Genomic DNA, 10,049 nt, shown 5'->3' with positions numbered 1-10,049 from the left:
TAAAAGCTGGGTAGCTCTTGAATTGCTACAAAATAAAGCTGTATTTTCCTCAGCCTACTGGCTGCAATGTTGACACCATGAGATGCCATGAGACCTAAATCCTGTACATCATGCCATGGAGTGCATTCCAGTTTTCCATGTCTGGCATATAACCATTWATTTTAGCTTTTCAACTGGTTATATTGATATTGTGTCCAGACAGAGGGATAATCAGTAGCCTAGCATCATGACCTGTTTGTTCTGAAGATCCTGAAGCTTCCACTTCTCTTGCTAACATGGCGCCTCCTCACCCTGACTTGAGAGTCAGGGTGAGGAGGCGCCATGTTAGCTGCGTATCAGTATGAGTACTGATAGGAGGAACCACAGAGTTCTGATAAGTTAAAAGCACATCATCTGAAGTTGGGATATTTTTCCTCCAAAAGGCTCCAGAGAATCACTTCAAACCAGACGTTGGACTTTATTTTATTTCAGTGTCATTTGTGAATGTTAGCTTCTCATTTTCAACAGCGGAGTTATAAACGTTGAAAAGGTTATTTTAGAGAAAGTCTCATCAACATCAATATTTCCACTAAATAAGAGGCAAAAAAAGTGTTTGATAAAGGAAAAGCCTCTCAGACTCTGAGCACAACACCAAACAATTTTTTTTTAATATTAGACAATTAATTTAATTTCACATAATTATCGTGGGAGAAGCCATTTGTTTGTTAAATACTTAATGAAACATATTTACCGTGTTTGATGTTTGTTGTGAATAACGTATACTCACACAATAATTACTTTGGCGTTTATTGAATGTTCAGAAACTACAGCGGCTGTATAGCGCCATGAGAAAGTCATTTATGCACACACGTTGCCATGGCGCTCTCCAAGCCGACCTGAGATTACGTTAAAAACATAACATTCGATATTAGGTTTGCAGGCTTGATATTTATTTTGCGATCATTAATAAGCCTCCCTGAACACAGCGGTGGTTGATCACGGTAATTAATTTTAAACTCCTGCTGTTATTTTAATAATGCAACCGAAACGCACAGAATTGCGCAACACCTTGTTGAAACAATAAACACTGATATTATTATTGTTGGGTCATTAATTTGAACATGTTTTGTTGATGGGCTGCACAGTTGGTAGAGCTGTTGCCTTGCAGCACAAAGGTTCTGGGTTCAATTCCCAGCCCCCGTCTTTCTGCATGGAGTTTGCATGTTCTCCCTGTGCATGCGTGGGTATTCCGGTTTCCTCCCACAGTCCAAAAACATGACTGTTAGGTTAATTGGCCTTTCCAAATTGCCCCTAGGTGTGAGTGTGTGTGTGCATGGTTGTGTGTCCTGTGTGTCTCTGTGTTGCCCTGCGACAGACTGGCGACCTGTCCAGGGTGTACCCCGCCTCTCGCCCGGAACGTTAGCTGGAGATGGGCACMRGCAACCCTCCCGACCCCACTGAGGGACAAGGGTGAAAGAAAATGGATGGATGGATGGATGGATGGATGGATGGTTTGTTGATTTTTTTGTTGTTCTTTAATAAAGTTACAAACGTTTTAAGCCAGTCAGAAGAGGACGTGCTGGTTTCAGCGACCTGGCGGCGTTCAGTTTGTCACCTAATGCCGAGATCGACTCCAAACCTTCCGTGATCGACGTATTGCAGCCCTGCTCTAGTAAAGCACGAACAGTTCAGAAACAATATGAATTAAAGCTCCGCGGAGCCTCAAGCGGCCCTCGCAGTCAAGCGCCACTCCGGCCTATTGCCACCGCGGGTTATCCAGCACCGCTGCCCACCTGCCACCGCGTTCATGGTCCACCATCCCATATGCACTGTTGAGTTCGGCATGATTCCCTGGCGACACATCACAAATTTGGTGCAGGTTGGTCGATGTAGAGAGTAGATATAGCTGATGGAATGACATAGGGGGCGCAGTGGAGTCAAATCCTGTTGGGCTCATTAGCGGTAAACAAAGGTCATGCGTATCCAGTTTGGTGCCAATCGGAAGGCACATGTGTGATTCAGAGACAATTGTATCCATATGGCGAGGGATAGCCATTTGGCCACGCCCCCACGGTCAGCCAGCATTGACAGAGTTCATCATCAGGTCATTTCATGTCAGGTGGCATGTCAGGTGGCAGAGGAACAAAAAAAAAGTAAGAAATACAGTAAAAAAAACAGGTGTCTTCCGATCGGAAGTGGGCGGGACTAAGGTGATGTCATCATCTGACCATGAGAATGTGATGAGGGTTGGTCTAGTGACCAACCCTCATCTGATGCAGCTGTGACCTTCTATGTGGAAGTTATCGCAATTTGATGTTTTATGGCGAATAGTCAAAGTTTGGCACTTAGCCACGGCCTAATACTTTGACAAACAAAAATTCCTGTGATAACTTTTCACCTTTAATGTCTCACCTATCTGCTGACTGAGTTTGAAGTCTTTATCTCAAACGCTGTAGGAGGAGTTTGATCAGATATGAATTCTATGAAAAACAGCAAATGGCAGATTTTTATCCAAAATGGCTGACTTCCTGTTGGGTTTTGACCATGGCTCCAAGAGACCTTTTTGTAGGTCCTGAGAAGATACACATGTGTACCAAGTTTCATATTTCTAGGTTAAAGCATGGCTTGGGGCTGATCAATTAAAATATTCTAGGGAGCGCTGTAGAGAAATTAGGCCAAGCCCACAAAATATTGTTATGGATTCCTGTCAAGGGTCCCACAAGGATCGATCCTAGTGAGTTTGGTGCAGCTGGTTCTTAAACAGTGGAATTAACGACCAAACGTAAGGAGACGTGATGTCATCATTTGACCATTGATTATTCTGGGGGACCCGATGATGATCAATCACTGAAAGTTTGGTGCCTCTGTCAGCTTTTCTGTAAGAGTTCTAACAGTTTCGTGTTTCATGGCGAGTCAGTCAACTTTGACCCCTGGTTAAGCATGCACAAAAACTCACCGATTTGATAACTTTGAATCGGCCATGCCTTATGAACGATCTGACCGAGTTGGAAGCCGATCGATCGAAATCCCTAGGAGGAGTTCGATCAAATGCGACGTCTGTAAACGGCCAAAATGGGGTAAAAATCAGAACTTCTATCCTAAATGGCCGACTTCTTGTCATGCTTGCACTATGACATTAATTGTAAATTCTGAGTGTCTTGGGGAGCTCTAGAAGTGTACCGAATTTCAAGTCTCTATGATTTTCCTATTCACTTACTTTAGTATTCACTTACTTTAGTAAGTGAATAGGATAGGGTCTTTTGAAAATTGCTAGGTGGCGCTCTTGAGCCGGTCCTTTGCGATTGTTGCGACAACCTTAAAATACGTAAATTTCACACGAGCTCTATGCGCCCACCAAGTTCGATGAGTTTTTGGATGTGATAAAGCCCCCAAAAAGCCAATTTATTTTGCACAAGAATAATAACAAGCAGCCCTCACAGCCAACCGCCGCTCCGGCCTATAGCCAGCACCACCGCCCGCCTGCCACCGCGTACGCTCTTGCGCAGTTTAAGCACGCGTCCGCCAGGCCGTACTCACTGCTGAGTTTGGCATGGTTCCCTGGCGACACACCACAAATTTGGTGCAAATCGGTCGATGTAGAGAGGAGATATAACTGCTGGAATGACCTAGGGGGCTCAGTGGAGTCAAATTACAATTCAATCTTGTTGGTCTCTTTAGCGGTGGACAAAGGTCATACGCATGCAGTTTTGTGCCAATCGGAAGGCGCGTCGGTGATTTAGAGACAATCGTGTGCATATGGCGAGGGACAGCCAGTTGGCCACGCGCCCACAGGTCAGAGTTCATTATCAGAGTTCATCATCAGGTCATATTATTTCAGGTGGTAGAGGATTAATTCCATATGAATCACAGAGTAAAAGTAAGGCATTCAGTAGAACCAACAAGTGACTTCCTGTCAGAAGTGGGCGGGGCTAATGTGATGTCATCATCTGACCATGAGAATGTCAGATGACATTCTCATGTCATCTGACATGTGACATGTCAGATGACATGTGACATCAGACATAGGAAGTCTGATGCCGCTGTGCCCTTTTAGTGGAAATTGTCACATTGATGTTTTATGGTGAATAGTCAAAGTTTGGAACTTTGCCACTTCTACATGCTTTTATCTACAAAAATTCCTGTAATAACTTTTAACCTTTGATGTCTCAACTCTCTGCTGAGAGAGTTTGAAGTCTCTATCTCGAAAGATTTAGGAGGAGTTTGATCAGATTCGACGTCTCTGAAAAAAAGGAAATGGCAGCTTTGATCCAATATGGCCGACTTCCTGTTGGAATCCAACAGGTCAAAACCTGTTGGGTTTTGACCATGGCTCCAAGAGACTTTTTAGTAGGTCCTGAAAAGATATACATGTGTACCAAGTTTAATATTTCTAGGTTAAAGCATGTTTTGGGGCTGATCATTTAAATAATCCTAGGGGCGCTGTAGAGAAATTAGGCCACGCCCACAAAATATTGTTATGGATTCCTGTCGTGTGGCCCACAAGGTTCGATCCTAGTGTGTTTGGTGCAGCTGGGCCGAAACATGTGGAATCTAGAGCCAAACGTATGCCAGTGGTGTGACCTTTGACTTCGCCGTGCTGCCACGGCCACACCCTCCTCTAAAAACTATTGTTGCTTTAAAACAAGTGAGACCAACTTTTTATCAGTCATATGACACAAGATCATCTTGATTAGGTCAAGCGAGCCAGAGTTGTAGCTTTCCAAGTAAACAAAAGTCATTTCCTGTTCTGAGGGGGCGGGGCTTAGGTGAGGTCAGACTATGATGACATAGGATCGTCAGGGCTCCCAACAGAATCACTCATGGCAAGTTTGGTGCCAATTGAACTTTTTATGTGAAAGTTGTAGCGTTTCGTTTTCTTTGGCGAGTACGCCAAATTTGGCACCCAGGAACGCCCACTCAACATATACGAAAACTCACCATTTTGATAACTTTTATTGCCACACCCCTTATCTACATCCTCACCAAGAATGACGCTGATAGGTCAAAATCCCTAGGAGGAGTTTGTTAAAGTTCGACGTGAGTACAATTGAAAAATCACCAAAATTTGACCTTTGACCCAAAATGGCCGCCTTCCTGTATATTTTAGGGGGTACCTCCAAGAGACTTTTTTTCTTGGTATGTGGGGATCTACCTATATACCGAGTTTCAGATTTCTACGACCTACGGTTTCCCCCAACTCACGTTAGGGGGCGCTATAGAGCAGTTTGGCCACGCCCACTTCGGATTCCACCAGAATCCAAAACATTTTCTAGGGGGACATTTTTCTGTGAAGTTTGGTGAGTTTTTGAATATGATAAAGCCCCCAAAAAGCCAATTCATTTTACGGAAGCATAAGAATAAGAAACACTACAATTACAATAGGCCTTCGCAGTGCTTAGCTGCTCGGGCCTAATAAGCAGCACAATTACAATAGGCCTTCGCAGCGCTTAGCTGCTCGGGCCTAAATAGGAAAAAAAGTTATTTATTAACTGATTAAGTCGTGTTTTAGATTGGCTGATTAGTGGGTGCACTCACGGCTGATTTTTACCCAGAAAGCACATGGTCAAAAACCATTAGTGAAACGGTCACTGGGACTGACTAGTATATATTCCATTGATGGAAAGTAACTTTAACATATGAATTCCCTCATATGTTAACATAAAGGCTTGTTTTGAAGTATAAGCTGCTACTTATAGGCATTGCTTCGAAGAATTCAACCTGGAATGCGGCATTCATAACAAACACGTGTGTTCATATGTTCTACCGCTAGCAAACAACCGTACTGATTAAATAACATAAAAGTCAAGCAGTTCCCTAAAAGTCCAACAGATGGCAGTAATGTGCCATGCAAAACAAAACACCCACAGTTTACAGAAGTGATCCCAAACCTTTTTATTACCGCGGACCGGTCAAGACTTGGAAAGTCTTGACTGGTCCCCCTGGGTGGGGGGAGCGTGAACTGTCAGATAAGGCTTCTGCATGTTGGTGTTGCCGCTAAATCCTGAATATAACCAATGTGGGTTGTCTTAGCCTTTTTATTGCAGCCTATGGGGGTTTCCCTGTCTGGGAACGAGAACACAACCTGCTGAATATGACAGTTAACCAATCAGAAAGCGCGGTGACTTAAGAACAGAGGGGAATCCCAAACAGCTGACATATCGCGCAACTGTGAGTCCGGTGGATATTGGAGATGATATGTGGAAATGTTTATTATTAAATCTAAAGGTCATTATTATATGTTTATGTTTATTCAGTTAAAAATGTTAACTATGAAAAAACACAGTCACCTCCAAATAATAGTGCAGCAAATAGAACGGCTGCTCTCGTCTTTTATCCACCGCCTTTTCTTTTTGTTACGTCTTTTATCTCTTAAAATGAGTCCACAAACTATCACTATTGCTTCTACATYGTCATCCSTGTTTGGTTATTCTAAATTCCCGTATGCTATGTTGGGAGTTTTGTGGAGTTTCTTCTGGAATCGCGATGTTCGTGACTGGAATCAGTTCGTGTTACATCTGCCGTGTGGCTGGAGACACGAACCGATCGAACCTGTTGGACTTTTATCAACTCTGTGGTCACAGAGGTTTGGAGAATCGGCCGACAATTCTTAAATCTTGCCATCTAAACCAGACTTAAGACTCACAAGCTTTACTCGTCCCCTCTCGACCACTGCCCAAACGCTCTCTGACTCTGGTCGCTATGGTAATGTTTACATATCCCGTCAAAATAAGATACAGATGCGCCACAAAAACAAACATTTTACTTTCGTGAAAATTTTAACTCACGATAATGACTAACGGGAGCCCTGAGCTTGTTTCTCTGCAACGAGATGGTCCCATCTGGGAGTGATGAGAGACAATAACACCCGAAGTATTGCTTATATCCACAGCCTGCTTGGTCTCTATGTGGCGAAGCAGCTTGAAGCTTCATTGCCTCATTAGCAGCCGGTCGCCGCATGTTACGCAGAGCGGGCTTGTAATGTGGGAGTCACCTACCGGTCCGGGATAAATCCATTCTCCTGTCTCTTCTCTGGGCCTTTTCCTCTTTGCAAAGAAACTTTCCAAATACATCTGATCTGTTTCTTACTCATTTTGCGGCTTGTGGGCTTTAATGTTGGAGCGCAAGTAACCGAGAGAATCCGGTTAAAGGATTTTCAAAATAAAAGATCCTCCAGACTCAAATAATACATAAAACGGAAATATTGAATAATTTCTTGCGGTGCAATTGGTCCACGGACTGGGGGGTTGGGGACCACTGGTTTACAGGACACAGTTCCTGCTAAAGAGCCCCTTGGTGGTTGAAGAAAAATCCACATATAAACGGGAAAATACAAAACATGAAAAAAAAATCTGAATGCTCTCTGGTATTGTTCAGGGGGCCGGACCAAATGTGGAGGCGGCCCGCGGCCGTAGTTTGGGGACCACTGCTCTATAGTATTAATCTGTATTTTATTTTGAAGGAGAATTTTGAGATAGCAGTGCATTGTGGGTAGCAGAGGCAGTTGCAGTAGGGTATATGCCACGGACTTCCATTTTAGCAGTTCCGCATTTTTATGCCACATAGAATGCTTCGGGTGCACAGGCAACAGTAACAGGTTTGCCTCGACTTTTATAAACTAATGCCTCTTATATACCTCATTTTTGTCTTACTGTTGATACAGATATTAGACAAACACTGTGCTTTGCCTGCTAGTAGTTTAAATTAATTTCAGCTGCACACTTTCAAAAGAGTATTCAGATTTTAACATGCATTTTCTAAGTAGTATTTTAGTTCATTTACTCAGTAACTTCAGTGTTGTTACACCTCTGAACCATTTTTTGCAGTTTCTTTGTGATACAAGAACTATTTCACTTAAACATTTAATTTCCTGAGATATTGTCTATTTATTTTCAAGCAAAACTCTCAAAAAGAGCTGAGGATTTATTAGGTTTGATTACGTCGTGCTGCTAAATATGGACGCTTATTAGTTTTTTTTCTTTTTAATTTTTCAGGTTTGCATCATAACACCTCGTGATGTGTTTCTGAGCCATAATTGAGCCGCTGTGCTGATTACCTTTCCATTGGATCCAAGCACCTGGACCAGCTGACAGCGTCCATCAGTTCACGGTCTGGCGGATCATCACAATGTGGACTAACTTTTATTTTTTACAGTACTTGGTGAAACTATGATTTTGAAACTGGAGCACCAGATATGCAAAAATCTACCTGCAGACTTTGTTGGCTACCCTGACACTGCAGTCATCCTGGATGGGGCTGAGCCGGTCTTCCTCTCCTCCAGAGTGACGAGTTTTCATCACCAGTAAAGGCAAACAAGTCTGATGTCTGATTAGCTGCTAGGAAGTATATTATAGTTCATTTTGCTATCCTGTTTGTACCTACAATAAAATTGAATCTCTTTTGTAATACTCTACATTTCACAAACCTTTTTTTCCCCATTTCTCTGTGTTTACGTTATATCAAGTATTTTCATGTAGATCAGGAATTCAAGTTAGATGTTAAAATGCAACACATTTAGGTAATACCAGCAAAGAAATGTGAATATTAAGTAATATGTAGTTAGTCATATAATTTAATATACTGAATAAGGCTGGATGATATGACTTACAAGATTTTTTTTCATACCAGATTTGATTTTAAAACCCTCCTGTTGTCCTCGGGTCAAAATGACCGAGATTTGTATGTGTTTTCCCTTTACACAGAAAATGTCTGTGTATAGGGATTTTCTTTAATAAAATCACAGGGTTATTTTCAAACAGTGCCTTTATTTCAATCATCTGTTCTGTGAGTTGTATAAGGGAGCATTACGGTCAGGATACAAGAAATTTTAATTGCAAGAAAGCAGTCGTTCCAGCAGAATAAATATGAAATTGTATAACAATGTTTTAAAATTACAAGAAGTCGTTTTAATGAGAAATAAAGATTCAGTTTTATCTGACATAACCAGATAAATGTCGGTCCATGTAGTTCTGACATTTGTCAGTAATCAAGAGGATGTACATTTCCACCTCAACTGACCAGGTAAGCATTAAGGTAAAAATAAAAAAATACTGTATAAACAAATACTGTATACAAAATGGAAAAAGAGCAACTGATAGAAATACTTTCTTTATAAAGAAAAGCAAAAAAGTTAATAGCAGGAGAAAAGTTGTTGACAACATTAGCTCAGCCGATCTCTCCTTCCAGGAAGCCATCAAACAGAACTCCTGTCCAATTCCAGCTATAATAAAGATTTAAAAAAAGAAAGAAAACGGAAAGTTAAAATAACAAATAATCCTAAATTAATAATTGAGATCTAATGCATTCTGGAATCTATTGACATTTTACAAATTTCACAAATCAATTAGAAGGTTTCACAAATGTTTTATTTATTCTGCTGTTAGTACAGAATAATCTAGCTAGGTTTGAAATGTCTAGGTGTTGTTTTTAAAGTACAACACATTAAAAAAGCTCAAGATAGTGAAAAACATTGCCCTTTAGCTGTTTTCCAAATTAGATGCTACATTCGGAAGCTAACTTCAGCTTCGACTGATAGCTTGGACACAGTATAGACAGATCTATATATGTTTATATAGATGTATATCTTTATATATAAAGCATAGATATGTAGATTGCACACTGCACAGATAATGAAAACACTTAACATTTACATGGCACCTTTGTAAGCTTGTCCCTGTTAGCTACGTCAGACATATCAGGCATTATGATGAATACAAACGATTTATTAACTTACCTCCGAAGTTATTGTGAAGTTTTGACACATCCAGCTTAAATCCTTTGTTGTTGGAGCGTTTCAGGACGTCTGAATAATTATATAAGCATTGTTAATAGTCCTGCAGCGACTGAGGAGCCACTGTTAACATACTGTTGCCTGTGCACTGGAACCATTCTATGTGGCAAAAAATGCGGAAGTGCTAAAACGGAAGTCCGTGGCACATACCCCATTCTGATATGCAAAAATAAAAGTTTCAAACAAAAATTTAGTGATTTCAATAAATAAATAAAAACTCTTTAAAAACATTTTTTGTTTCGTAAAAATATATTTTTATGATTAAAAAGTTAAGATTTTTTTT

The 10,049-nt window shown here is 41.1% G+C and overlaps 1 long non-coding RNA gene across 1 annotated transcript; it reads right to left on the bottom strand.

Annotated features, from left to right (window-relative positions):
* Positions 1-9,068: 9,068 nt before the first annotated feature.
* On the bottom strand, positions 9,069-9,751 carry LOC103477559 (uncharacterized). Its single transcript, XR_535667.1, has 2 exons — positions 9,710-9,751; positions 9,069-9,196 (listed from the first exon to the last, which is right to left on the bottom strand). It is a non-coding gene; the product is annotated as an uncharacterized LOC103477559 (long non-coding RNA).
* Between the last annotated feature and the right edge of the window lie 298 nt (positions 9,752-10,049).

This window comes from Poecilia reticulata, linkage group LG2, assembly GCF_000633615.1.
Source record: "Poecilia reticulata strain Guanapo linkage group LG2, Guppy_female_1.0+MT, whole genome shotgun sequence".
Lineage (NCBI taxonomy): Eukaryota > Metazoa > Chordata > Actinopteri > Cyprinodontiformes > Poeciliidae > Poecilia > Poecilia reticulata.
Note: the sequence above shows the minus strand (reverse complement) of the source record. Positions and strands in the feature narration are given on the sequence as shown.